At 34.3% G+C, this 27579-nt stretch overlaps 1 protein-coding gene across 16 annotated transcripts in view; it reads right to left on the reverse strand.

The window, feature by feature from the left end:
• The window catches only part of CSNK1G1 (casein kinase 1 gamma 1), a 247782-nt gene that overhangs the window by 139274 nt on the left and 80929 nt on the right, over window positions 1-27579 (reverse strand). The gene's annotated exons all lie outside the window — the stretch shown is intronic.

A 27579-nucleotide genomic window follows, 5' to 3' on the forward strand; every position in this document is an offset into this window, starting at 1 on the left:
TTGAAAACCAGGCTTAAAGATGGGAGGTCTTAGGTTCAAATTTGGCTTCAGACACTTCCTATCTATGTGACCCTGGGCAAGTCACTTAACCCCCATTGCCTAGTCCTTCCTACTCTTCTGCATTAGAACAAATACACAGAAGTAACTCTAAAACAGAAGGTAAGGGTTAAAAAAAAAAAAGAAAAGTTGCTTGGCCCTTTTTCAAGCCTGCCCAGTGGTGAAAAACCTAGGCCCTCAGGGCAAAATAGCTCACGGTGTTCCAAGTCCTGCAAGCCATCAGCAGAGAAGACAAGACTCAGCAGTTTTCAAAACTCCCAGTCCACAAGCAAAATAAAGGCTGGAAAATGAGCAAATAGCAAAATAAATGCCGAACCATTGAAAATTTTTCCAGAGAGAAAGAAGAGCAAAGCACTGATTCAGTAGGGAACAGTGAGAACAAAGCAACCACATGCAAAACTTCAAAGAAAAATGGGATTTGATCTCAGGCACTGAAAAGAGCTCAAAAAGGAATTCAAAAATCAAATAAAAGAGTTGGAAGAAAAATGGGAAAATAAAGGAAAATAATGCAAAAAACCCCAAAAAAACAGCTTAAAAGGCAACAATGATAGAGTGAAAAAAGAGATACAAAATTTCAATGAAGAAAAAGAGCTCTTAAAAAAAATTATCATGAATAATGTTTGGAAAGGACCAAATAAAATAATGTTTAAAATTTAAAAAAAAATCTACTGGAAAAAGCAGTAAAAAAAAATCCAATGAAGAAAATTGTTCCATGAAAAGTAGAATTAACCAACTGGAAAAAGAAGCCTAAAAATCCAATGAAGTTTAAAAATGTCCATGAAAAGTAGAATGGACCAAATAGAAAAGGAGGATAAAAAAGTCATGGAAGAAAATCAGTCATTAAAAATTAGAATTGACCAAATAGAAACTAATGACTTCATGAGACATCAAGAAACTATAAAACAAAATCAAAAGAATGAAAAAATAAAATATTAAATATCTCATTTGAAAATAGATCCAGGAAAGTCAATCTAAGAATTACTAGACAATCTGAATGTCATGACAAAAAAAGGGGGGGGGGCAGCTGAGTAGCTCAGTGGATTGAGAGCCAGGCCTAGAGATGGGAGGTCCTAGGTTCAAATCTGGCCTCAGACACTTCCCAGCTGTGTGACCCTGGGCAAGTCACTTAACCCCCATTGACTAGCCCTTACCACTCTTCTGCCTTGGAGCCAATACACAGTATTGACTCCAAGATGGAAGGTAAGGGTTTTAATGAAAAAATAAAAAATAAAGCCTAGACAATATAGTACAAGAAATTATCCAAAAAACTGCCCTGATATTCTTGAAGAAGAAGGTAAAATAGAAATTTTAAAAATCCACAGATCATTCCCAAATGACAACTCCTAGGAATATTATACCCAAGTTTAATAACTCCCAGTCCAAGGAAAAAATACTGCAAGAAGCCAGAAACAAAATTAAAATATCATAGATTCCCAGTCCGGATTACACAGGATCTGGAAGCTTCTACACTAAAGGGGTAGAAGACTTAGAATATGATATGCCAGAAGGCAAGGGAACTGGGTTTACAAACAAGAATCACTCATTGAAACAGACTATATTGTTTGAAGGGAAAATGATAGTCATTTAATAAAATAGATTTCCAAGACCAGACATAAACAGAAAATCTGATGTCCAATTAAAAAATTTTCAAGAGAAGCATTAAAAAGGTAAATAAGAAAAAAATTAAGGGACTCAATAAGGTCTAATTGTTTATATTCCTACATGGAAAGACAATATTTATAACATGAAAATTTTATCATTATCATAGTAGTTAGAAAAAGTATAGACAGAGGGTATGATAATAAGCTATTTAGGATGATATGTGAAAAAAAATCAAGGGGTAAAAGAGAGAATTACACTAGAGAAATGGGAAGAGAGAGGTAAAATAGCATATAGTACATTCTATAAAGAGGGGTGAAAGGAGGAAAGGATGAGGGAGGAGATGAGTAATATTTAAACTCTGCCCTCATTGGAAATGGCTCAGAGAGGGAATAACAGCCAGATTCTTGGAGTATAGAATCCTATATTACCCTATAGAGAAAGAGAAGAGTGTAGTAAGGGGAATAAGAAAAGGGGTGGTGGGGAGGAGAATAATATAAGGATGAGGGAAGTTGAGGGGGTGATTAAAAGACTGTAGAGGGGGCAGCTGGGTAGCTCAGTGGATTGAGAACCAGGCCTAAAGACGGGAGGTCCTAGGTTCAAATCCGGCCTCAGCCACCTCCTAGCTGTGTGACCCTGGGCAAGTCACTTGACCCCCATTGCCTAGCCCTTACCACTCTTCTGCTTTGGAGCCAATACCCAGTATTGACTCCAAGACGGAAGGTAAGGGTTTTTAAAAAAAAAGACTGTAGAGAATTAGGAGGGAAATAAGAAGAGGGGTGGTAGGAAGGGGAGTCATATAAAGGAGAGGGAATGGGGGTTGTGATTAAAAGTAAAATAGATGTTTGGAGGGATAGAGTGAAAAGAGAAAGTGCAGTATTAAAATGGGAAAACAAGATGGAGGGGAATACACAGATGGTAATCATAATTGTCAATGTAATGAACACACCCATAAAACAGAAGAAGTTAGCAGAGCAGATTAAAAACCAGAATCCTATGATATGTTGTTTATAAAAAACACATTTGAGACAGGTAGACACACACTGAGTAAAACTAAAGGGATGGAGCACAATCTATTGGGTTTCAATTGAGAGTTTAAAAAAAGGAGTAGCAATTATGATCTCAGACAAAGCTAACACAAAAAACTAGATCTGATTAAAAGAGATAAGGAAGGCAATTACATCTTGATAAAAGGTACTATAGACAAAGAGATAATATCAATACTTTATATATATGTATGTACTAAATGGTATAGCCTCCAGATTTTTAAAGGAGCTTAAGGAGTAAATAGACAGTAAAACTATATTAGTGGGGGATCTCAACCTTTCCCTATCAGAACTAGATAAATCTAACAAAAAATTAGAAAGGAGGAAAGTAAATAAATAAAATTTTAGGAAAAGTTAGATTTAATAGATATCTGGAGAAAACAGTATGTCCCAGCAGCACATGGGACATACACAAAACCTAACCATAAACCAGGGCATAAAAACTTCATGATAAAATGCAGAAAATCCAAAATAATAAATGCAACTTTTCCAGATCATAATGCAATAAAAATTATAATCAATAAAGGCTCATGGAAAGGTAAATTAAAAATTAATTGGAAACTAAATAATCTAATTCATCAAAATGAATGAGTCAAGGAACAAATCAAAGAAACAATCATTGACTTCATTAAAGAGAATGACAAGAAGATATATGGGGTTTGTGGGATAAAGCCAAAGAACTCCTTATGGGGAAATTTATATCCCTGAATGCTTATATCAATAAAATAGAGAAAAGGCAGATTTATGAATTGAGGATACAGCTAAAAAAACTAGAAAAAGAGCAAACTAAAAATCCCCAATTAAAAATTCTAAAAATCAAAAGAGAAATTACTAAAGTTGAAAGTAAAAGAACTATTGAACTAATAAATAGGATTAGAAGTGTTATCTATGAAAAAGAAAATAAACTATAGGGCATTAGTAAATTTGATTTTAAAAAAGGAAAGAAGAAAATCAAATTACCAGTATCAAAAATGAAAATGGTGAATTCACCTCCAATGAAGAGGAAATTAAAGCCCTCATTAAGGATCTATTTTTCCCTATTATATGACAACATAGCTATTTGTGAAAGCAAAAAAAAAATTGTGAATAAAGCAAATGTTCATTAATTGGGGAAGAGCTTGACAAATTATGGTAGTAAATATAATTAAATATTAAACTAAAAGACTTGACAAAGATGAATAATTCAGAGAAATATAGGAAGATTTGTATTTGAAAAGAACCAAAAGAACAATATACATAATGACCACAATAATGAAATGAAAAACAAAACCAACATGCAGCCAAATGCAGATAAATTGTAATGACTAATCTCATCCCACAGAACAGTTAATGAAAACACACTGTACTTCGCTCAGTAGTTAGGTAAGGTTTTATGGGAGCAGACTGTAGCAAATTGTTACATCTACTATATCAGCTTGGTTTTACTTAATTCTATTACAAGGCAAGAATCAATAGAGATAATTATACTGCAATAACACAGTGACAAACAACAAAAAACATCAATAAAGCTTCTTTTTAAGCTACTAGCATTATTTTTAAATAGTTCTTATTCACATGAAAAGATAAAGTTTTTCAAATAGCTTTCTCCAAAACTAAATAATGGTAGTTATTTCATATATAGAAGAATTTCATGTCCTCTTTCCCAAAAAAGATCATTTTATAGATAAATTAGTAAAATTTGGAAATTAATAATGTAGTAAAAATCTTAGAAGTAGGGTTCTTGTACACTATACTGAAGAAACTATAGTGCTCAATGTCGATGAATATTTAAAAGACAGAGAAAAGCAATCATGTGGGGACAATAACATTTCCAAGACCCAGAATGAAACTTAAGGGAATATTGTAAATAAATTCATCTATTCAAATATAAACAATTTAAAATCTATAATCAAAGTTAACTAGGGAGCTAGGTAGTAGAATGTATAAAATGCTGGGTCTAAAGCAGGATTAATAAAAGTTTTCAAGTTGGCATGCGCAGACTGCAATTTTGAACTGCCTGTGAGCCCCTTGCAAAGAGCAGAGGAAGTGCTGGCTTTGGGGGGCTGGACAGAGGGGTAAGGCATGCAAAAAAAGTCCTCGGGCATTGGAAAGAGGGGAAAGGGGGCAGCTCCCAGAGGGCCAGCTCTGCACATATGCCAATACGTTCGTTGCACAGGCTGACCTAGAGTCTGGCAGACTCATCTTCATGATTTCAAATCTGGCCTCAGAGACATAGCTGTATAACCCTGGGCAAGTCACTTAATCCTATTTGCCTCAGTCTTTCATCTATAAAATGAGTTGGATGAAGAAATGGCAAATCACTCCAGTATTTCTGCCAAGAAAATTCCAAATGGGGTCATGAAGAATTAGAGTAAGACTGAAATAAATAAACAACAAAGTAACTAAATAGCAAGCTGCATTTAAGTTTATTTTATTTTGTTTTGTGTCCACTGCACTTAACTCTCTTCAATGTAAAGTTGGAAAACTATAGATGTGAAAAAACATACCCAGACACAGAGACTATAAAGCTTAGTTTACTGAACGGTTTTTCCTCTTTTTCTCAAATCTCTGTCATAAGGAATAACTGAGTAAGGATATTCTCAGAAACAAAAAATATACTTTAAAAATATTCTTTAAAATAATTAATGGCTACATGTAAGAATTAAAATACTACTCAATTTATATGGCCCAAACCCCACTATATTTGTGTATATATACTCCCTATATACCCTACCCTTTTTAATTTGTCATCTATATTCTCTCCCCTAGTCCCTGCACACACACACACACACACACACACACACACACACACACACACACACACACACACACACACACACACAAAACAAAAAGCCAACCAAACAAGTTTTCACCACATAGTTAACTTCCATACTCTAGGAATGATTTCTGGCTTGCTATGAGTGGCATATAACAAAAATAAAAACTGAATTAACTAGTACTAATTCCTATACTTTAGTCATATTTTTTTCTCACTACTTCCTAAAATGTCGATTCCTCTCTTCTACTTCTCCCACTCAAAAGATATCTACTACAAGAGTGATTAGTTCCCCATGTACAACTAAAACCCTGCAGGGGAAGACAAAGATCAGTTCAGACCAAAGCAACTTTCCATAAACCCTAGGATACCTTAGGGAAACCTAAGTGTAAAAAACAAACGTACAAAAATATCACACACCCTGGACATAAAAAAACCAACTTCCAATTAATTTCACATCCTCTTCCTATAGATTGTCCTCTCAAAAGGTAATTTTTACATCCTTTTAAAAGTAACTTAATAATAGAAATACATAATGTGAAGTTTTGGTAAATAGGAAATATTAAATTTGGAGATAATTCAAGAGAATAATAAAAACTTGCTAATAATTTAACAAAAATTTTCAAAAAAAAATATGCTTCCTTCTAAAGAACATTATGGTACTGCAAAGAATTCTTATATTAAGGTGGTTTTTTTTCCTTCTAAGTGAAATTTTCAGGAATTGATAAGAGTTTTTAGGAGAAAATAGATTTCAAAAAAATTCTTCAGTAAAGAGTGAGGATCTTGAAAAATTAATGATAATTCCCAAGAGTACCAATGAAGGATTAGGAGCAAAATATTTATATGATTTCTTCATCCCTTCTTTTTTTAATAGAGGAAAAAAGGGAGGTGAGAAGAATCAAAATGTTAGAATTGAAAGTACTATCCCGGTCAACTATTTCATCTCTCACAAGTACTATGAGACCCAGGAAGATAAAGTGACCGATAAATTCAAAGTCATATAGTCTTAGCTAAGATAAGACAATTAATCTGGTGCTCATTCCATTATAAATATATCAATCAATACACATTTGTAAAATAGTACTTATGAATCAAGCACTGCATGTCAAAATTACTGAAAAATCCCTTCAAAATAATCTATAATTTACAAAAATGATAAAAACTGATAAATGAATAAACATTTACAGAGCACCTACTATGTGCTCTAGACACTGAGATAATTGTTGGGGGAACAAAAGAGGCAAAAGACAGTTCCTGTCCTCTAGGAGCTTACAATCTAATTGAGAAGAAACATGAAAACAAATATATATTTATATATATGTATATATCAAGCTATATATACAGCATAAATGGGAAATAATTGACAAAAAAAAGGCATTATAATTAAGAGAAATTGAAAAAGGTTAAAATGTCCAATCCATGCCCACTAGTTTCCTGACATTCCTCCAATACTTTAAAAATTAATGGTTTCATTCATCTGGGTAAAATTCCTCCATCAATGAAGAATATAAAACTATAACCAGTCTTCAAACATGGTTATAGCACAAAAATATATGACCTTGAGAATAATCTAATTAGCTGCCCAGATAAAAGACAATATGGATCAATAATAAAAATTTTTCCAAGACTGGAGAACATTTGCAGTGTTTTCATTCACAGAATAGTTTTTCAACACCTAGGGACACTCACTATTCATGCCAAAATACAGGCAACAATCTAAATTACAAATTCAAGGAAGCACATTTTACTTCTTTGATATCCCTGAAGATTGATAGAATTAAATCCATGATGGACCATAGCTCTAGATGGGTGCAACGTAATCAAAATAAAAAAGACATGTAGAAGTAAGTGGAGGTGCAGTAATATATTCAAATGGGAGGAAATCCAGAAATAGAAGAAAACATAATGGAAGATACTTGTGTAAAAATCAATGGAGAAAGATCCAAAAGCAATCATTCTAGACTCATTAGAAACTAATCTCCCTCTCACACTCTGATTTTGCCTGTTCTCATTTCTTACACAAGACATTCCATCTATTATTTCCATGTCCTGACAATGGCTATCCCCTATGCTTGGAATTAATTCCCTTCTTATCTCATCTTCAAAAAATATTCTTTAAGATGTTAACTTAAGCATCACTTTCTGGAGTCTTTCCTAACCCTAACTACTAGGGCTCTTCCTCCCAATCTACGTGATTTTGTTTTCTATATGTATTATTTTTTTATGTACTTGTCTCCCCCATTAGAACATAAGGGCCTTAAAAATAATGATTACTTTGTTCTTTGCAATTGTATGTCCAACACTAAGCATAATGCCTGGTACATAAGTAGGTTCAAAACAAATACTTATTGACTGACTGATAAAAAAGAAGAAACAGATGAAGAAGACATGAAACATCATTAGCTGGGCATAGAAGTCAGATATAACAGTGAAAAAAGCCTTGAACCATCTCCATTCTGCCGAACAATATGCCAAAATCAAGATAACAACACTTTTAACTTTCCTTACAGATATCATTCTTCAACATTCCATGTATTTAGGGTGGGAAGGGATCTTAAAAAAAACTAAAGCACAGTGAGATTAAATGTCTTGTTCAGCTCTTTTTATAGTGGAAAAGAATTAGACGCTGAGAGCAGTCATCAACTGGGAAATAGTTGAACAAATTATGGTATATTAATTTATTGGAATACTACTGTATCTTAAGAAATAATGCAAGAGATCATTTCAGAGAAACCTGAAAAGACATATACAAATTGATTTTAAAAAAGGGGGGGGGGGAAGAACCAAGAGAAAAACTTGTTTGTTATTGAACAAATTTAAATTTTTTTCAGTACACTAAAAATCTCTCACGAGAGATGAAATGGGAATGAGAGGAAAAGCATGTTCTTTATTGAATAAATGTAATTTTTTTAAACCCTTACCTTCCATCTTGGAGTCAATACTGTGTATTGGTTCCAAGGCAGAAGAGCGGTAAGAGCTAGGCAATGGCAGTCAAGTGACTTGCCCAGGGTCACACAGCTGGGAAGTGTCTGAGGCCAGATGTAAACCTAGGACCTCCCATCTCTAGGCCTGGCTCTCAATCCACTGAGCTACCCAGCTGCCCCCTACATTTTGTTTTAAGTACCACTAAAAGTATTTTGGTACACACTGGAACGTTCTTTTTATCTTTTACCTCCTTGAGTATAAAACTACTAGTGGGATCGATTCTGGATCAAAAGGTATGGGCATTTTAGACATTTTATTTGAATAATTCCAAACTGCTTTCCAGAATAGATTGACTAATACACAACTGTGCATTAGCGTAACTACATTTCTACAATCTAACATTGACTATCCCCACTTTTGTCAAGATTAACAATTTGCTGGAGAAATAAAACCTTAAAGATGTTTTGGTTTATTTTTTTCTTATTTATTAATTAATTGGGTTAGTCTGTCATATAGTTGTTAATATTTTGAGAATTGTTGGAATAATTTTGGTTTTTTATATTATTTAATCATATATCTTAAAATAACAGTTTTGTCCGAAAAATGTGAAAGCAAGAATTTTTCTCAATCAACAACTTTTCCCTTCTGATTCTAGATGCATTAATTTTGTAAAAAAGCTTTTTATATCATGCAATCAAAATTACCTATTTTATATTTTGTATGAGCATGACCTCTACGGACGGAAAAAATATCAAGAAGGGCAAAAAGCAAGTAGGTTAGACCAATTACACTGTGGTACAATGGAAGGTAATGGACTTCTCCATTAGGGTCAATGCAATGTCCCTGAACAATCTGCAGGGATCTAAAAAACACTATCCACAAGCAGAGGACAAACTGTGGGAGTAAAAACACTGAGGAAAAGCAAATGCTTGACTACAGGGGTGAAGGGGATATGACTGAGGAGAGACTCTAAATGAACACTCTAATGCAAATACCAACAACACGGAAATGGGGTCGAATCAAGATCACATGTGATAACCAGTGGAATCATGTGTCGGCTATGGGAGAAGTGGTGGGAGGGGGGAGGGGAGAAAAAGAAAATGATCTTTGTTTCCAATTAATAATGTTTGGAAATGATCAAATAAAATAATGTTAAAAAAAAGGTCCATGATGGAGATGACACAATTTTCAGAAATTGAAAGGTTAATTCTCAACGTAACTTCAGACCTTACTGTTAGTGTACCATCAAAATGGAGACTAAAACTAAAACAAAACTTCTGACCCATGTCTATCTTCCCATCTCTATAAAACCCTTGAGTAATTAATACACATTTTGAGATCTCCTTTGCAAAGGCATAAAAAGGATGAAAATATGCCTTTTCAAGCCACATTGAATAATAGTGGGCCACATCTTTAAAATTACACTTTATGTACAAAAAATACAAAAACCTCATCTTTTTATTATTTTGCTTAAAAAAGCATTTAATTAAGTAAAGCTAAGTATCATTTTAAAGTCTCTTATACAAAGTGTCTGCTATCCACACATTAAAATCTTAATAGTCATCCTTGAAGGATACAACAGAGGTATCTTTGCTTTAGGGTCTTCTAATTATTAAGTATTATGCCTGGACATGCTAAATAATAAAAGCTTATTGGGTTGAAATTAATAAAAAAACAAAGCATATACATACATACATACACACACATTTTTATAGCAGGTGAAGTCATTCAAACACTCCTATAAACAAGTAACATTATACCAACTGCCATAAAACACAGGTCCCTATGAAACTGGGGTAAGCAGGGTTAAGTGACTTGACAAGGGCCACAGGAAGTAAGTATCTGAAACCTAGCACTCCATCCACTGAACTATACCCTCTCTAAGGCTTAGTTTCTCCATTTGTAAAAGACAGTATCTTTAGTGCCTACCTCACAAGATTCATGAAATACAAATGAGATAATATATCTAAAGCATTTTTACAATCTTAAGAGACTATTTAGGGGGAAGTTGGGTGGCTCAGTGGACTGAGAGCCAGGCCTAGAGATGGAAGGTCCTGAGTTCAAATCAGGATTCAGACACTTCCCAGCTCTGTGACCCTGGGCAAGTCACTTGACCCCCATTGCCTAGCCCTTACCACTCTGCTGCCTTGGAAACAATACACAGTAGTGATTCCAAGATGGAAGCTAAGGTGTTTTTGTCTTTTTTCTAATTAAAAAAAAAAGAGAGAGAGGAACTAGTTAACAAATATTATCATCATTTCATCATTGTAGTCATTTACATAGGATAAAGAAAGAACATTGTTTAGACTATGATATACAACTAGATGGTCAACCTCTAGAACTGGCCCAACATGTCTTGGACAAATACTGCAAATGAGTGAGGGACTGGGTCCAAAACTACATATGAGGAAAACATGATAGCTTGTATATGGGAAAGCGGATGAACTCCTTTTGAAAAAAACTTCATCTTTTTACCCTAATACTCTTCCAGAAGTAATGTATGACAAAATAATCATGGAATCCACTTCAATCTCTAAATAAGACATACAGTGATATGCTCAAAGAAAAAATGCTTAATTTGAAGAATAGAATCAGGACTAGGGATGAGTGAATTGGTTTGAATCTTTATTCTTCAATTTACTATGTAAACTTGAGCAAATCCCAACTTTTCTGGGTTTTAGTTTCCTTATCTGTAAAATAGAATCAGGAGAAATTGACCCATCATGAAGCAGGATAAGAGGATAACAAATTAACCCATGTTCTCCACCCATACTTGTATGATATTAAGAAAGCAAGAACAAAGCAGTGGACACACTGGGTGGCTTTTCCAGCAGCAGATTTATTGGACATAAAACAAAAGTCCCATGTGATAAAAGAGCATAGATAATCTGCTCACTGTTCTACTTGAAGGAACACTTTATTAATAAGTCAAAGGGTAGTAAATTGCATTGAGAATAGAGGTTCTTAACCTGGCCACTTTGAACTTGCTTTTGTTTTTTAATATTTTATTAACTCCTTTTCAATGTAATCCTATGTGGTTCCTTTATTCACTTAAAAACATTATTCTAAGAAGGAATATAAAGGCTTTAGCACACAGCCAAAGAGATCTGACAAAAACAAGGCTAGGAATTCCTGACTCAGAGGAACTAAGGCCACAATCAGCAATTAAAAAAGAATCCTAATCATATTTTATTCTGATGTCTGATATGTTTATTAGAAGGCTGAAGAATGTTTTGCTATTTAGATGAAATAAGTAGTGACAGAAATGAAGGTAAGGATATGTAAGTATTTCTTGGACCACTTATTTCTTGTTATACTTATCATGCATACTCTGCAAATGATAAAGAACAATATAACTGGATAGGGAATATTATTTCAATAATCACTCGATTTAAAGCAAATCCTACACTAGATGAAAGATCCTTTTCTAGACTATTTAGGCTAGCTAAACCAGTCTACTAAATGGAATGAACACAAAAGAATCACCTATTTCTGTTTTTGCACTGTTTGTTTTCCAAACCTGGAATGCCCTCCTACATCTACCTATGAGTTATAAGCATTGTATAAGCAGCCATAATTACAGTGCCTACATACTATTTTCCTTCAAAATGTAATTGAAACACATCATTCTATTTAAATCAATTTCTGGTCAAATAAGATGCCTCTCAAAATAGGCATTTATTTATTCTGCATGTATCTGTACATCAATTGCTATGCATATTGTTTTCTACAAAAGAATATAACCTAATTTGTTTCATTATTGTTTTGGTATCCTCAGCTTCAAGTACAATACTCAGCTCACATCAGGTCAGATTCATTAATTGATTTCCCTGACTAAAATAAATGAAGCAATCAGAAATCACTGGAAAATAGTGATTATAGACTTTATACGTCATAATGCAATAAAAATAAACACTGGCTCAGGGATCACAAACAAAAGGCACAGATCCACACACAGTCTTAATAATGAAATCCTAAATACTGAGTAGGCAAAAGAACAGATCATAGGAACAATTAATAATAGTGAAAAGGTTAAAAAAATGTGAAAGGGAATTGAGGTAATGAAACCACATGCCAAATTTCTAGAATGCAACTAACATAGTCCTCGGGGGAAAAAAATCATATGCCCCTAATTCCTTATTAAGAAATAGAAAAAGAAAGGATTAATAAACTGAATGTGTTTTTAAAAATTAGAAAGCCAATAAATACATCTAAAAGAAGCATAAAAGAGCTATTAAAACTTAGAGAAAGTAAAAACAAAAATCAAAGAAATTATAAATAAAATCAGAAGCTGGTTCTTTGAAAAGACTAATAAAATTGTTACATATTTAGCTAATTTGATTTGAAAGGGGGTAAAAAATGAAATCAATAAAATAATAAATAAGCAAGGTAAACTCAAAAGAAAACAAAATAATCAGAGTATAATATACAGTTATATGCTACACAAAAAATGCAAGAATACTTTAAAAAATATATAAATACCCAAACTATCAGAAGACTAAATAGAGATCTTAATTTTTTTTAAACCCTTACCTTGCATCTTAGAACCGATACTGTGTATCGGTTCTAAGACAAAAGAGTGGTAAGAGCTAGGCAATGTGGGCTAAGTGAATTGCTAGAAAGTGTCTGAGGCCACATTTGAACCCAGAACCTCCTGTCTCAGGGCCTGGCTCTCAATCCACTGAGCCAACCAGCTGCTCCCTAAATAGAGATCTTAAATAGCTCACTCAGAAAAAAAAAAAAAAACATATTTGCCCCTAAAGGAAAAATACCAAAGGAAAAAACCCTTGGTCCTGATAAATAAATTCACAGGAGAATTATATCAGATTTTTAAAGACTATTTGGTGCATATACCTGACAACTTATTCTCAAAAACTGAGCAAGGATGTATCCTATCAAAATATTTTTATCAAACAAACACTGTCTTAATACCTAAAATAAGGAAAGATTAAAAAATGAAAACCATAGAAATGAATATTGCCTCAATTTTTTAAATAAAACCCTCTACAAAAGGCTATAGTAATATATCTAAGAAATCATTTATTATGACCAAGCTGATTTAACATTAGGGAGTCAAGGATAGTTCAACATTAGGAAAGCAATATAATTAATCATTACAATCCAATACATCCCAAACCACATGATTATCTCAAAAAATGAAGGAAAAAATGAAGAAAAAAATTTGTCTTTGACAAAGTATAGCATATATTTTTTTGGGGGGGGGCCTCTGGACCTGCTGAATTTCATGTATTTTTTTTTACATTATTTTATTTGGTCATTTCCAAACATTATTCACTGGAAACAAAGATCATTTTCTTTTCCTCCCCTCACTCCCTCCCACCACCTTTCCCTCTCCCATAGCCGACACACGATTCCACTGGTTATCACATGTATCCTTGACTCGAACCCATTTCCCTGTTGTTGGTATTTGCATTAGAGTGTTCATTTAGAGTCTCTCCTCAGTCATATCCCCTCAACCCCTGTAGTCAAGCAGTTGCTTTTATGGGTGTTTTTACTCCCACAGTTTATCCTCTGCTTGTGGATAGTGTTTTTTAGATCCCTGCAGATTGATCAGGGACATTGCATTGCCACTAATGGAGAAGTCCATCACCTTCGATTGTACCACAGCATATCAGTCTCTGTGTACAATGTATCAGTCTCTGTGTACAATGTATCAGTCTCCGTGTACAATGTTTTCCTGGTTCTGCTCCTTTCGCTCTGCATCACTTCCTGGAGGTTGTTCCAGTCTCCATGGAATTCCTCTACTTTATTATTCATTTTAGCACAATGGTATTCTATCACCAACATATACCACAATTTGTTCAGCCATTCCCCTGATGGATGATGGGCATCCATCAATTTTTGGCCACCACAAAGAGTGCAGCTATGAATATTTTTGTACAAGCCTTTTTCCTTATTATCTCTTTGGGATTCAAACCCAGCAGTGCTATAGCTGGATCAAAGGGGCAGACAGTCTTTTATCACCCTTTGGGCATAGTTCCAAATTGCCCTCCAGAATGGCTGGATCAATTCACAACTACACCAGCAATGAATTAGTGTCCCCACTTTGCCACATCCCCTCCAGCATTCATTACTTTCCATAGCTGTCATGTTAGCCAATCTGCTAGTTGTGAAGTGATACCTCAGAGTTGTTTTGATTTGCATCTCTCTGATTATAAGAGATGTAGAGCACTTTTTCATGTGCTTATTAATAGTTTTGATTTCTTTGGCTGAGAACTGCCTGTTCATGTCCCTTGCCCATTTATCAATTGGAGAATGGCTTGATTTTTTGTACAATTGATTTAGTTCTTTGTAAATTTGAGTAATTAAACCTGTCAGAGGTTTTTATGAAGATGGTTTCCCAATTTGTTGCTACCCTTCTGATTTTGGTTACATTGGTTTTGTTTTTACAAAAGCTTTTTAATTTGATGTATTATTTATTATGCATTTTGTAACTCTTTCTAATTCTTGCTTGGTTTTGAAGTCTTTCCCTTCCCAAAGGTCTGACATGTATGCTATTCTGTGTTCGCCTAATTTTCTTATAGTTTCCTTCTTTATGTTCAAGTCATTCACCCATTTTGAATTTATCTTGGTGTAGGGTGTGAGGTGTTGGTCTAAATCTAATCTTTCCCACACTGTCCTCCAATTTTCCCAGCAGTTTTTATGAAATAGTGGATTTTTGTCCCAAAAGCTGGAATCTTTGGGTTTGTCATATACTGTCCTGCTGAGGTTGCTTGCCCCCAGTCTATTCCACTGATCCTCCTTTCTGTCTCTTAGCCAGTACCAAATTGTTTTGATGACTGCTGCTTTATAATATAGTCTGAGATCTGGGACTGCAAGACCCCCTTCCTTTGTATTTTTTTTTTCATTATTTCCCTGGATATCCTTGATCTTTTGTTCTTCCAAATGAACTTTGTTATGGTTTTTTCTAAATCAGCAAAAAAAATTTTTGGAAGTTCCATGGGTATGGCACTAAATAGATAGATGAGTTTGGGTAGGATGGTCATTTTTATTATATTGGCTCGTCCTACCCATGAGCAGTTAATGTTCTTCCAATTGTTCAAGTCTAGTTTTAGTTGTGTGGAAAGTGTTTTGTAGTTGTGTCCATATAGTTCCTGTGTTTGTCTCGGGAGATAGATTCCTAAGTATTTTATTTTGTCTAAGGTAATTTTGAATGGGATTTCTCTTTCTAGTTCTTGCTGTTGAGCTGTGTTGGAATTATATAGAAATGCTGATGACTTATGTGGGTTTATTTTGTATCCCGCAACTTTGCTAAAGTTGTTGATTATTTCGATTAGGTTTTTGGTTGAATCTCTAGGATTCTTTAAGTAGACCATCATGTCATCTGCAAAGAGCGATAATTTGGTCTCCTCCTTGCCTATTTTAATGCCTTCAATTTCTTTTTCTTCTCTAATTGCTACTGCTAGTGTTTCTAATACAATGTCAAATAATAGAGGTGATAATGGGCATCCTTGTTTCACTCCTGATCTTAATGGGAATGGATTTAGTTTATCCCCATTGCATATGATATTAGCTGATGGTTTTAGATATATACTGTTTATTATTTTTAGGAACGACCCTTCTATTCCTATGCTTTCTAGTGTTTTTAGTAGGAATGGGTGTTGTATTTTATCAAATGCTTTTTCTGCATCTATTGAGATAATCATGTGGTTATTGTTGGTTTGCTTGTTGATGTGGTCAATTATGTGGATGGTTTTCCTAATATTGAACCAGCCCTGCATCCCTGGTATAAATCCTATTTGATCATGGTGGATGACCCTTCTGATCACTTGCTGGAGTCTTTTTGCTAGTATCCTATTTAAGATTTTTGCATCTATATTCATTAGGGAGATTGGTCTATAATTTTCTTTCTCTGTTTTTGGCCTGCCTGGCTTTGGAATTAGTACCATGTTTGTGTCATAAAAGGAATTTGGTAGAACTCCCTCTTTGCTTATTATGTCAAATAGTTTGTAAAGTATTGGAGTTAGCTGTTCTTTGAATGTTTGATAGAATTCACTGGTGAATCCGTCAGGCCCTGGGGATTTTTTCTTAGGAAGTTCTTTGATGGCCTGTTGGATTTCTTTCTCTGATATGGGATTTATAGCATATATTTTTAATAAAAACCCTACAAAGTATAGAAGGTTTTTTTTTAATATCATAAAAAGCATCTACCCTAAAGCCAAAAACAAAACTGATTTGTAATGGGGATACAATAGAAACTTTTCCAATATAATCATAAAGCAAAGATACCAATTCTCCCTACAATTATTTGATAGAGTTCTAGATATGCCAACAGCTATAATATAAGAGAACAATATAAAAAACATAAAGATGGGAAAAGAAGAAATAAAATTATCCTTATTTGCTGGTGACATGATGGATGAATTGGAAAATCCTAAAGAATCAACAAAGATACTAATATGAGATAATTATCAGCTTAAGCCATTTTGCATTCACACAAAATAAATCATGAAAAATCAATACTATTTCTGCATACTAATAAAAAAAAACAAGAAAGAAAAATAAAAAGGAAATATCATTCCCCAAAACTACAAAATAAATCAAATACCTGGAAACTGGTCTACCAAAGCATACAAAAGATTTGTATAGATTCAATTACTCCTTAAAGAAATTAAGTAAAACTTAAATAGCTGCTCCTGGATAGACTGTGACATTATGATAAAAATGGCAATACTACTAAAATTAATTTACATTTAAATGCTGTACTAATCAAGTTATCAAGAAGATATTTTAAATACTTTGATGATAATAAAATTCATTTGGAAAAACAAATGATCTTAACTGTCCAAGGAAATGATGAAAAGTATAGATGAAGGAGGAAAAACAGGTCCGGACCTCAAATGTAAATCTGTAGTTATCAAAATCATCTGCTATTTGGTTAAAAAAGAGAGAAATCAATGAAACACAATGGGCAAGGAAGGATCAGAAATAATAGAACTCAATTTTTATAAGGAGGAAAACATAAATTACTTAAGTATGCCTCTTAAAAGTTATATAGTTTTTTTTTAATATATGTCATTATGAAACAAAAAATGAATAGATTCATTTTGAGATATAAGACTTTTTCACAAAGGAGATGGTGATTATTTTGTTTTCCAGTCAGTTTCAGACTAAAAGTTTTAAAATGTGTTAGCTTCAAATATTTAATTTCATTGGGAGGGTGGGGGGGACAAAATACCTTCACCCTAAAATGTACTGTATAAAAAGCAAATACCAGCATTTGTATGATGCAGTAGCTCATGGTACAGTCAATCAACTGTTGAGTATTTTTCTCCTTTTAAAACCATTAAAAATTTAACTATGAATTATAGCATGGCTGGAAGTGTTATGTCTACAGGATAATTAAAAAAATGGAAAATACTGACTTGGATCCAAAAACTTATTTGGATTTCTTTTTCCTTAAAATCTTTATGCAGTACAGAATTATAATTTTGTTTCTACAGAACTACAGGTTCTAATGTTATACATTATTTTTTTCTTGTGAGTTACTTAAATTATGATAGTTTATTCATTTAAGATAGTTAAGGGGCAGCTGGGTGGCTCAGTGGATTGAGAGCCAGGCCTAGAGATGGGAGGTCCTAGGTTCAAATCTGGCCTCAGATACTTCCCAGCTGTGTGACCCTGGGCAAGTCACTTAACCCCCATTGCCTAGCCCTTACCACTCTTCTGCCTTGAAGCCAATACACAATATTGACTCCAAGATGGAAGGTAAGGGTTTAAAAAAAAAAAGATAGTTAAATTTTGGTTCTAATAATTACAAAATGATCTGTGCACTGTTGCAAATATTTTAAACTATTGTATACAAATGGAAAAGATGTTAAAAATGTATGGGGGGGGGGGGCGCAACTGGGTAGCTCAGTGAATTGAGAACCAGGCCTAGAGATGGGAGATCCTAGGTTCAAATCTGGCCTCAGACACTTCTTAGCTATGTGACCCTGGGCAAGTCACTTGACCTCCATTGCTTAGCCCTTACCACTCTTCTGCCTTGGAGCCAAATACACAGTATTGACTCCAAGATGGAAGGTAAGGGTTTAAAAAAAGATGTATCTGTGCCCTAATCTCAATAAAGACCTCTTGATACATTTAAATCTTCCCTTCCATCTAAGTCAAATTTACAAAAAAACAAGCCATTCCCCAATTAACAAATGGTCAAGACATATGAATAGGCAGTTTTCAGATGAAAAAATCAAAACTATCAATATTCACATGAAAAAGTGTTCTAAATGTTCCCTTCCATCTTAAAATCAATACTAAGTATCTGTTCCAACCCAGAAGAGCAGTAAAGATTAGGCAATTGGGAATAAGTGGCTTGCCCAGGATCACACAGCTAGGAAGTGTCTAAGACCTTTCCACTGAGCCACTTAGCAGTCCCTAAAGCAACATCTTCTTAATTATTCCTGTTTCCTTCCTCCTTCATCCTGAACTCCTATGCATTTCTTCCTAAACTACTATTAATTTAATTTATATTTATATTTTTTATTTCGTATTTAATTTGTACTTTTTAAATGTAACTTATCTCTCTTATTAGAATTTAAAATTTTTGAGAGCAGAGATTATTTCACTCGCTGTACATTTATATCTCCAGAGCCCAAGTACAGTGACTGGGACATAGTAAATATTTAAGAAATATTTGCTGTGAAGGATGGAGGCCAAGTAGTACCAAACCTTAAACTGTACTATAAATCAGTAGTTATCAAAACAATATGCTACAGGCTAAGAGACAGAAGGGAGGATCAATGCATAGATGTAGGGTAAATGACCTCAGCAAGTTAATATTGGATAAACCCAAAGATCCCAGGTTTGGGGACAAGAACTTACTATTTAACTATTGAACTGCTGGGAAAATTATAAAACAGTAAGGGAAAAATTAGGTTAAAATCTCACACCCTATACCAAGATAAATTCAAAATGGGTAAATAAGTTAAATATAAAGAATGAAATCATGAATAAATTAGGTGAAAATAGAATAAATAGTATACCTTTCAGATTTATGGAAAAGGAAAGAATAAGACTAAGCACGAGATAGAGAACATTACAAAATATAAAATGAATTATTTTGATTATATTAAAATAACAAGGTTTTGTACAAACAAAACAATGCAACCAAAATTAGAAGGAAAGGAAAAAACTGGTAAAAGATTTTATAACAAAATTCTCTGACAAAGGTTTAATTTCCCAAATATATAAAGAACTAAGTCAAATTTACAAAAAATCAAGCCATTCTGCAATTGATAAATGGTCAAGGCATATGAATAGGCAGTTTTCAGATGAAGAAATCAAAACTATCAATAACCACGAGAAAAAGTGTTCTAAATCCCTCCTGATTAGAGAAATGCAAGTCAAAACAACTCTGAGATACCACCTCACACCTAGTATACTGACTGGCCAACATGACAGTAAAGGAAAATAATGAATGTTGGAGGGGATGTGGAAAAATTAGGACACTAATGCATTGCTGTTGGAGTTGTGAACTGATCCAACCATTTTGAAAGGCATTTTGGAATTACACCCAAAGACTTTAAAAGACTAAATTCTCTTTGATCCAGCCATACCACTGCTGGGTTTGTACCCCAAAGAGATGATAAGGAAAAATGTTTGAAAAAAATAATTATAGCTGTGCTTTTTATACTGGCAAAAAATTGTAAAATGACAGGGTGTACCTCAATTGGGAGAATGACTGAACAAATTGTGGTATCTAATGGTGATGGAGTACTATTGTACTATAAGGAATGATGAACTGGAGGATTTCTATGTGAATTGGGAAGACCTACATAAACTGATATAGAGTGGAATGAGAACACGGTATACAGAAACTAAAACAATGTGGCACAAATGTAACAGAATTCTCTATTAGCAGCAATGTAATGATCCAGAACAATCCCAAGTGACAGGAAAGAACACTATCCACATCCAGAGACAGAACTGTGTGAGTAGAAAAGCAGAAGAAAAACAGAAGATTGATCACATGGTTCAATGGGGATATGATTAGGGTTTTGCCTTTAAAAGATCACTCTAATCCAAATATAAATAATACAGGAATAGGTTTTGAACAATGATACATGTATAACCCAATGGAATTGCTTGTCAGCTCTAGGAGATGAGAGGAAAGAAGGGTGGGAAAGATCATGAATTGTGTAACTATCAAAAATACTCTAAATGGTTATGGAATGGGAAAAATAAAATATATTTAAAAAAAAAGAAACACCTGCTGATTGACTGAAAAGTACTATTTTTTGTTATGTAAAGTTTTTAAAATCTCTAGAACTCAACACGATGCTTTGTACACAGTAGGCACTAAATGTTTCATGAAGTAATTATCCACTAAGAAGAGTAAATTCCAAGGAGAAATGAGTTTTTAGAGGAGGGAAAACTTTTTTTTTTTAGACATGCTGAACCTGAGATATCATTGTTCAGTCATGTCCTGTGAATCATAGTACTGTCCACAGGATTTTCTCAGCAAAAATACTAGAGTAACTTGCCATTTCCATCTCCAGTGGATGAAGGCAATCATGGGTTAGGTGACTTGCCCATTCACACAGCTAATAATTATCTCCGGCTGAATTTGAATTCAGGTCTTCCTAACTCAGTGCTCTACACACTGAGCAGTCCAAAGGCATACATATGCATGCCCTGATGAGGTATGAGGTAGGTATTAGGGCAAACACACATAACTAGAAATTTGAGTCTGAATAAACTTAACAAAAATACTATAAGATAGAAACAGGATTACTGGTACTGTGTAACAACAGGCATATCAGTACTTTGTTAGTAGAGCTGTAAACTGATTCATCTATGCTGAAAAAACTATTTGAACTCTGAAAAAAATGAATAAATTTTCCACCCAGAATACTATTGCTAATCACTTATCTGGGGAAGGTCAAAGAGGAAGAAAATAAATAGCAACAGACTGGAAAAAAGGAGGTGACTATACACTGTAAATGGCTGAATAATACATGATTATTCACACTATTATTACAACATAAAAATATGAATAACTCAGCAAAATAGTAAGAATTGCATGAATTGAACAATCCTTCTATGAATAGAAATAAGAAAACCAAACAAATAATGAATTTATCCAAATAAAATGATCCCATTAATGTAAAACAGTAGAACTCCGATCCAATCTAATAAACATTTAGTAAGCACTGTTTTCAGTACTGGGGATGATACAATTTTTTTTTTTAATAGCAGAACTTCATTCTTTAAGGAACTTACAATCTCACCCATGAAGACAATCCACAAAAGGAAGCAGGAAATGGGAGTCAGAGGACACTACTGGGCACCCCACACAGGGGTATGTTATTCTATGGAGGTGAAACAAGGCAGCTTATTAGCACATGAAAAGAGTGAGCTGCCACAATGCACATCAACTTCATCAATTCACACCAATGAATTGACAATAGTTACAGCTACAACACTGGATAGAGAAGTGATAGACTACAGAATCATATATATGTTGCCATAGAAAATCAGTATGTCAGTTTGTTTCACTTACACTTATTTTTTTTAAGTTTATTTAATTAGATGATCTAGAATAGTTTCCCTTCATTACAAGACTCATATTCTTTCCCTCCCCTTCCCCCACCCACTCCCAAAGCCTAGGCACAATTCCACTGGGTTTTACATGTCCTAGATCAAAACCTATTTCCATATTGTTGATGTTTCCACTAGGATGATCATTTAGAGTCTGTATCCCCAATCATATCCCCCTTGACCCATGTGATCAAGCAGTTGCTTTTCTTCTGTGTTTCTACTCCCACAGTTCTTTCTCTGGATGTGGATAGTTATCTTTCCCATAAGTCCCTCAGAATTGTCCTAGATCATTGCATTGCCACTAATTGTCCATTATATTCGATTGTACCACAGTGTATCAATCGCTGTCAATGTTCTCCTGGTTCTGCTCCTTTTACTCTGCATCAATTCCTGGAGGTCATTCCAGTTCACATGGAAATCCTCCAGTTCATTATACCTTTGAGTACAATAGTATTCCATCACCAGCATATATTGCAATTTCCACAGCCATTCCCCAATCAGATGGGAACTCCTCATTTCCCAATTTTTTGCCACTACAAAGAGTGCAGCTATGAATATTCTTGTACAACTCTTTTTCCTTATCTCTTTAGAGTATAAACTCAGCAGGGCTATGGCTGGATAAAAGGGAAAACAGTCTTTTAGTGCCCACTGAGCATAGTTCCAAATTGCCCTGTAGAATGGTTGGATCAATTCACAACTCCACCAGCAATGCATCCCAATTTTGCCATATTCCCTCCAACATTTATTACTTTTCTTAGCTGTCATGTTAGTCAATCTGTTAGGTGTGAGGTGATACCTCAAAGCTGTTTTCATCTGCTTTTCTCTGGTTACAAGAGATTTAGAACATGTTTTCATGTGCTTATTAATAGTTTTGATTTCTTTATGTGAAAATTGCCTATTAATATTGTGATATTGAAATAACTTTAAAAGACTGATATATATTAATTTAAGGTCACCAAGGAATTCACTTATGTAATTCCAAAATGAAACACTCAAGTCAGCTACCAAATTTTTAAGGTGTTTTTAATTACAAGAGGAGGAAGAAAATATTAGAGGGAGAGGGGGAGAGAGAGGGAAAGGGGGAGAGAGGAGGAGAGAGAGAGACAGGGAGAGGGAGAGGAGGAGAGAGGAGAAGAGAGAGAGACAGGGAGAGGGAGAGGAGGAGAGAGGAGAGGAGAAGAGAGAGAGAGGGGGAGAGGAAGAGAGAGAGAGGAAAGGGAGAGAAGGAAAGATGTTAAAGCAGACCCCACTCTGGCTCAGGCTGAGCCAAAGCGGGCTTTAAGGCCTTGGATAGCCAAGGCAGAGAAAGGGGATCAGTCCTAATCAATCATGTGACCAATCTGAAGGAAAGCAGTCTGCAGGGCTCCTCCAACTCCAAGCACCAGCCTCAAAATTGACTCTTCCCTCCTCACAGTGTAAAAAAAATAGACTCGAATACAGGACTACAATCCCCATGAGCCTTTGCTCCACTTCCCCAGAATGCCTTGTAATCTCACCTGGGCCGAGATCGAGAAGGTATTTAAGCTGATTCAAAGTCTCTCTTGGGGCTTGGACTTCCGTTTGGGGCAGATGTGGCTTTTTTTCATAATGTAGGTGAGGTTGTGTCTAGGCCACTCTATGGCCTGGACACGTGTTTCTTATCCTGTATTTTCTTAAATCCTTAATCTTCAATAAACCTCTAAAAAAATATAATACTCCTTGCAGAGAGAAACTAATTTCTGCTTCAGATGCCTCAGTCTCCCTAGTCTCCCCTAAATTTTAATCTTTACAACAGGAAGTCCCGAAAACTCCAGAGGCTGTTCTCTACCTCACTTCCTGCGTCTCACATGTGCCAATGCTGGCTCTAGCTTGACCTAGGACCACCCAGAGGTCTGTCCTTTTTTGCACAGGTCTGTTGAAGGCCATATTCTCAAATAATTAAATAATTTATATATATATATATAATAAAAATATAAAATATAAATAAATATATAATAAAAATATAAAATATAAATATATATGTTTATATATATAAATATATAAATAAATATAATTAAATAAAAATAAAATAAATAAGTAAATAAAAATAAAAATAAATAAAAATATAAAATATATATATATATATAATAAAAATATAAAAAATAAAACTCTCAAATAATTAAATCTTGAGTTTGCTGTAGCCCTTCCTAATCTTGTTACACTGAGTAGGGTGGAGATTGTAGTTTTTAATACCTGATTCTGTTATTCCAAGTATCTCTATTGTTATTGATCAGGAAATAGCTAAATCCCATCTTCTAAAGAATGGACTGAAGAGGGTGGAGTAGTTTTGAATTTCGCAATATCCCTTGCCCAGGTATCAATTGGGAAATGGCTTGATTTTTTGTACAATTGTTTTAGCTCCTAATAAATTTGAGTGATTAGACCTTTGTCAGAGGTTTTTGTTATAGAGACTGTTTCCCAATTTGTTGCTTCCCTTCTAATTTTGGTTACATTGGTTTTGTTTGTACAAAAACTTTTTAATTTAATGTAACCAAAATTGGTTATTTTCCATTTTGTAATGCTTCCTAACTCTTGTTTGGTCTTAAAATCTTTCCTTTCCCAAAGATCTAACATGTATACTATTCTGTGTTCACCTAATTTACTTATAATTTTTTGGTTTCTAATCCACTCTGCTATTTGCTTTCATTTTATGGGTAAGTTCATCCCATTCACATTCAAAGTTATAAATACTACCTGTGTATTCCCCAACATTTTGATTTTCTTGCTGTCCTGCCCTTTCTTCTTTCACTATTTCCTTCTCTACCACTGTTCTATTTTTAATCACCCCTACTATTTCCCACCCTCATTATATGTTCCTTTCTCCCCACCCCCCTCCCTTCTTATTCCTCTCATGTTTCTTTTGGAGTCTTTTTAAGCTACCCCACACACTCCCCCTCCCTAGTATTGCTTCCCTCCCCACCCTCCCTTTCCACCACCTCCCTTTTTATTCCCCTTTTATTTTTTTAGGGTCTATTAAATTCCCATTCCACCTCTTTCCCTTCCTTTTTTTAAATTCCCCATCCCACTCCCCAGCCTTAGTTTTCCCCTCTCAACTTCCCTATAGGGTAAGATAAAATTCAATACCCCAATGGATCTAGATGCTCTTCCCTCTAGGAATCAGAATCGATTCCACTGAGAGTAAGGTTTGAGTATTAACTTTTCTTTTTTTTTTTTAAACCCTTACCTTCCATCTTGGAGTCAATATTGTGTATTGGCTCCAAGGCAGAAGAGTGGTAAGGGCTAGGCAATGGGGGTTTAGGCAAATTTATGAGAATATAAAATATTCACCAAATGACATATAACCAAAGGATATGAACAGGCAGTTCTCAGAGACAGAAAATTAAAATATTATCTATAGTCATATGAAAAAAATGCTCCAAATCACTATTAGTGAAATGCAAATTAAACAATTCTTAGATACTACCTCATACCTATCAAATTAGTTAACATGTCCCAAAAGGAAAATGATAAATGTTGGAGTGGATGTGGAAAAAATGGGACACTAATACACTGTAGTTGGAACTGTGAACTGATAGAACCATTTAGCGAGCAATATGGAACCATATCCAAAGCACCATAAATCACTGCATACCCCATGACTCAGCAATATCACCACCCAAGAAATCAGAGATAGGGAAAACAGACTTACACAAAAATATTTTTAGCACCTCTTTTTGTAGTGCCTATTACTTGGGAAAAGGATGGAAAAGTTGTGGTGTATGGTTATAATGGAATACTACAGCACCATGAGAAATAATGAAGAGGGTAAGTTCAGAAAAAACAGGAAAGACTTACATGAACTGACACAAAGTGAGGTGAGCAGAAACAGAAATATACAATGATCAGAATAAACTACTATCAACAATAATAATAACAGAATAAACTACTATCAACAAAACAAGGTTCTAAGATAACCACAAAGGTCTCGTGATGAAAAATGCCTATCCACATCCAAAGAAGTCACTGACTGCAGATCAAAGCATGCCACTTCCCACTTGATTTCCTTCATGAGTTCTTTACTGTATGTATGTTCTGTATCTTCTGTCATGGCCTAAAACATATGGAAATATGTATTGTGTCAAAGCACTGGTACAATCTATATCAGACTATTTACTGCCTTTGGCAGTAAGGAAGGAAAAAGGGAGGGAGAAAATCTGAATCTTAAAATATCAGAAAACAATTGTCAAAAATTGTTTCTACATGTAACTAAAAAAATACTTTTAAAAAGGTATTAGAGACTTTATGGAGAGTAGTTCAAAGAGAGTATCTGAATTTTTTGATTGATCATTAATGAGTAATTGACCCATTTATAATAAAGCAGATTATGAAAAGAACTTGTTCTTCCAAGTGTACAGCTAATTCAACATGTTATTTCCTTTTTTAACATCACTGTGATTTCCTTCCTCTATTCCCAGGGAGCCATTCTCTGTGTGTGTGTGTGTGTGTGTGTGTGTGTGTGTGTGTGTGTGTGAGAGAGAGAGAGAGAGAGAGAGAGAGAGAGAGAGAGAGAGAGATTCTAATCAGAATTCAAACTGGAAGGGGGTAAAGGAGTGAGCAAGTAATGAGGCAATAAAAGCAATAATAGACAGCACTCCAAAAAATATTAGTGATTCAAAGTCTTTTCAATTGTGCAAAGTCAAAATGGGCAATCACTACTCATTTTATATCAAATAATTTCTTAAATTCCCATATAACAGTTCTACTACTGCAGCTTAAGATTGAGCAAATAAATGATGACAAAATAACAATACTTGATGAGTATATTGATTTCTGAAACTTTTGCAAGAGAGGTGGTGTAGTGGACAGAACACTGGAGTTATTAAGAAGATTTGAGTTAAAATTCTACCTAAGACACTATATTTATGACCTTGGACAAGGCACTTAACCTTTCTCTGATTCAATTTCCCTATCTGCAAAAGGAATATAATAGCATTTTCTTTTTCAAAGGATTGTTGTTGATCAAATGAAATATCTGTAAAGCATTTTGCAAACCTTAATGTGTTATTTAAAGTTAGCCATAACAATAACTATTATTATAATTTCCAATTAAATCCTTACTCCCTCAGACCTAAAGTTCATAGATTCTATAGATGCTAACAATGAAGTAATAAGAATCAAAAGAGTTTTAAGGACAGATGAGATCTGAGCACATTTTTATAAAGAAATCAGTGGGTACTTGATAATTTCTCTGGTAGGTAATTACAATCATTCTAGTCAAAGTTACTTTATATATGCTTTGCATGGGCTTTTATACACACACACACACACACACACACACACACACACACACACACACACACATGTCTGAATGCTGCATGCTATATACCTAGTTTGTTTCTTAGTTCCTACTGCCAAATCTCAAACTAGACTACAAAGCAGTAATCATCAAAACAATTTAGTGGTTAAGAAATAGAAGTTGATCAATGTAACAGATTACATATATGATACAAAGAAGTAAACAAGAATAGTAACCTAGTGTTTCATAAATCTAAGGATTCCAGCAGTTGGGGCAAGAATTCACTATTCAACAAAACATATTGGAAAAACTGTGGTAGAGGGGCAGCTGGGTAGGCTCAGTGGATTGAGAGTTAGGCCTAGAGACAGGAGGTCCTAGGTTCAAAT

This window comes from Monodelphis domestica, chromosome 1 (assembly GCF_027887165.1).
Source record: "Monodelphis domestica isolate mMonDom1 chromosome 1, mMonDom1.pri, whole genome shotgun sequence".
Classification (NCBI taxonomy): Eukaryota; Metazoa; Chordata; class Mammalia; order Didelphimorphia; family Didelphidae; genus Monodelphis; species Monodelphis domestica.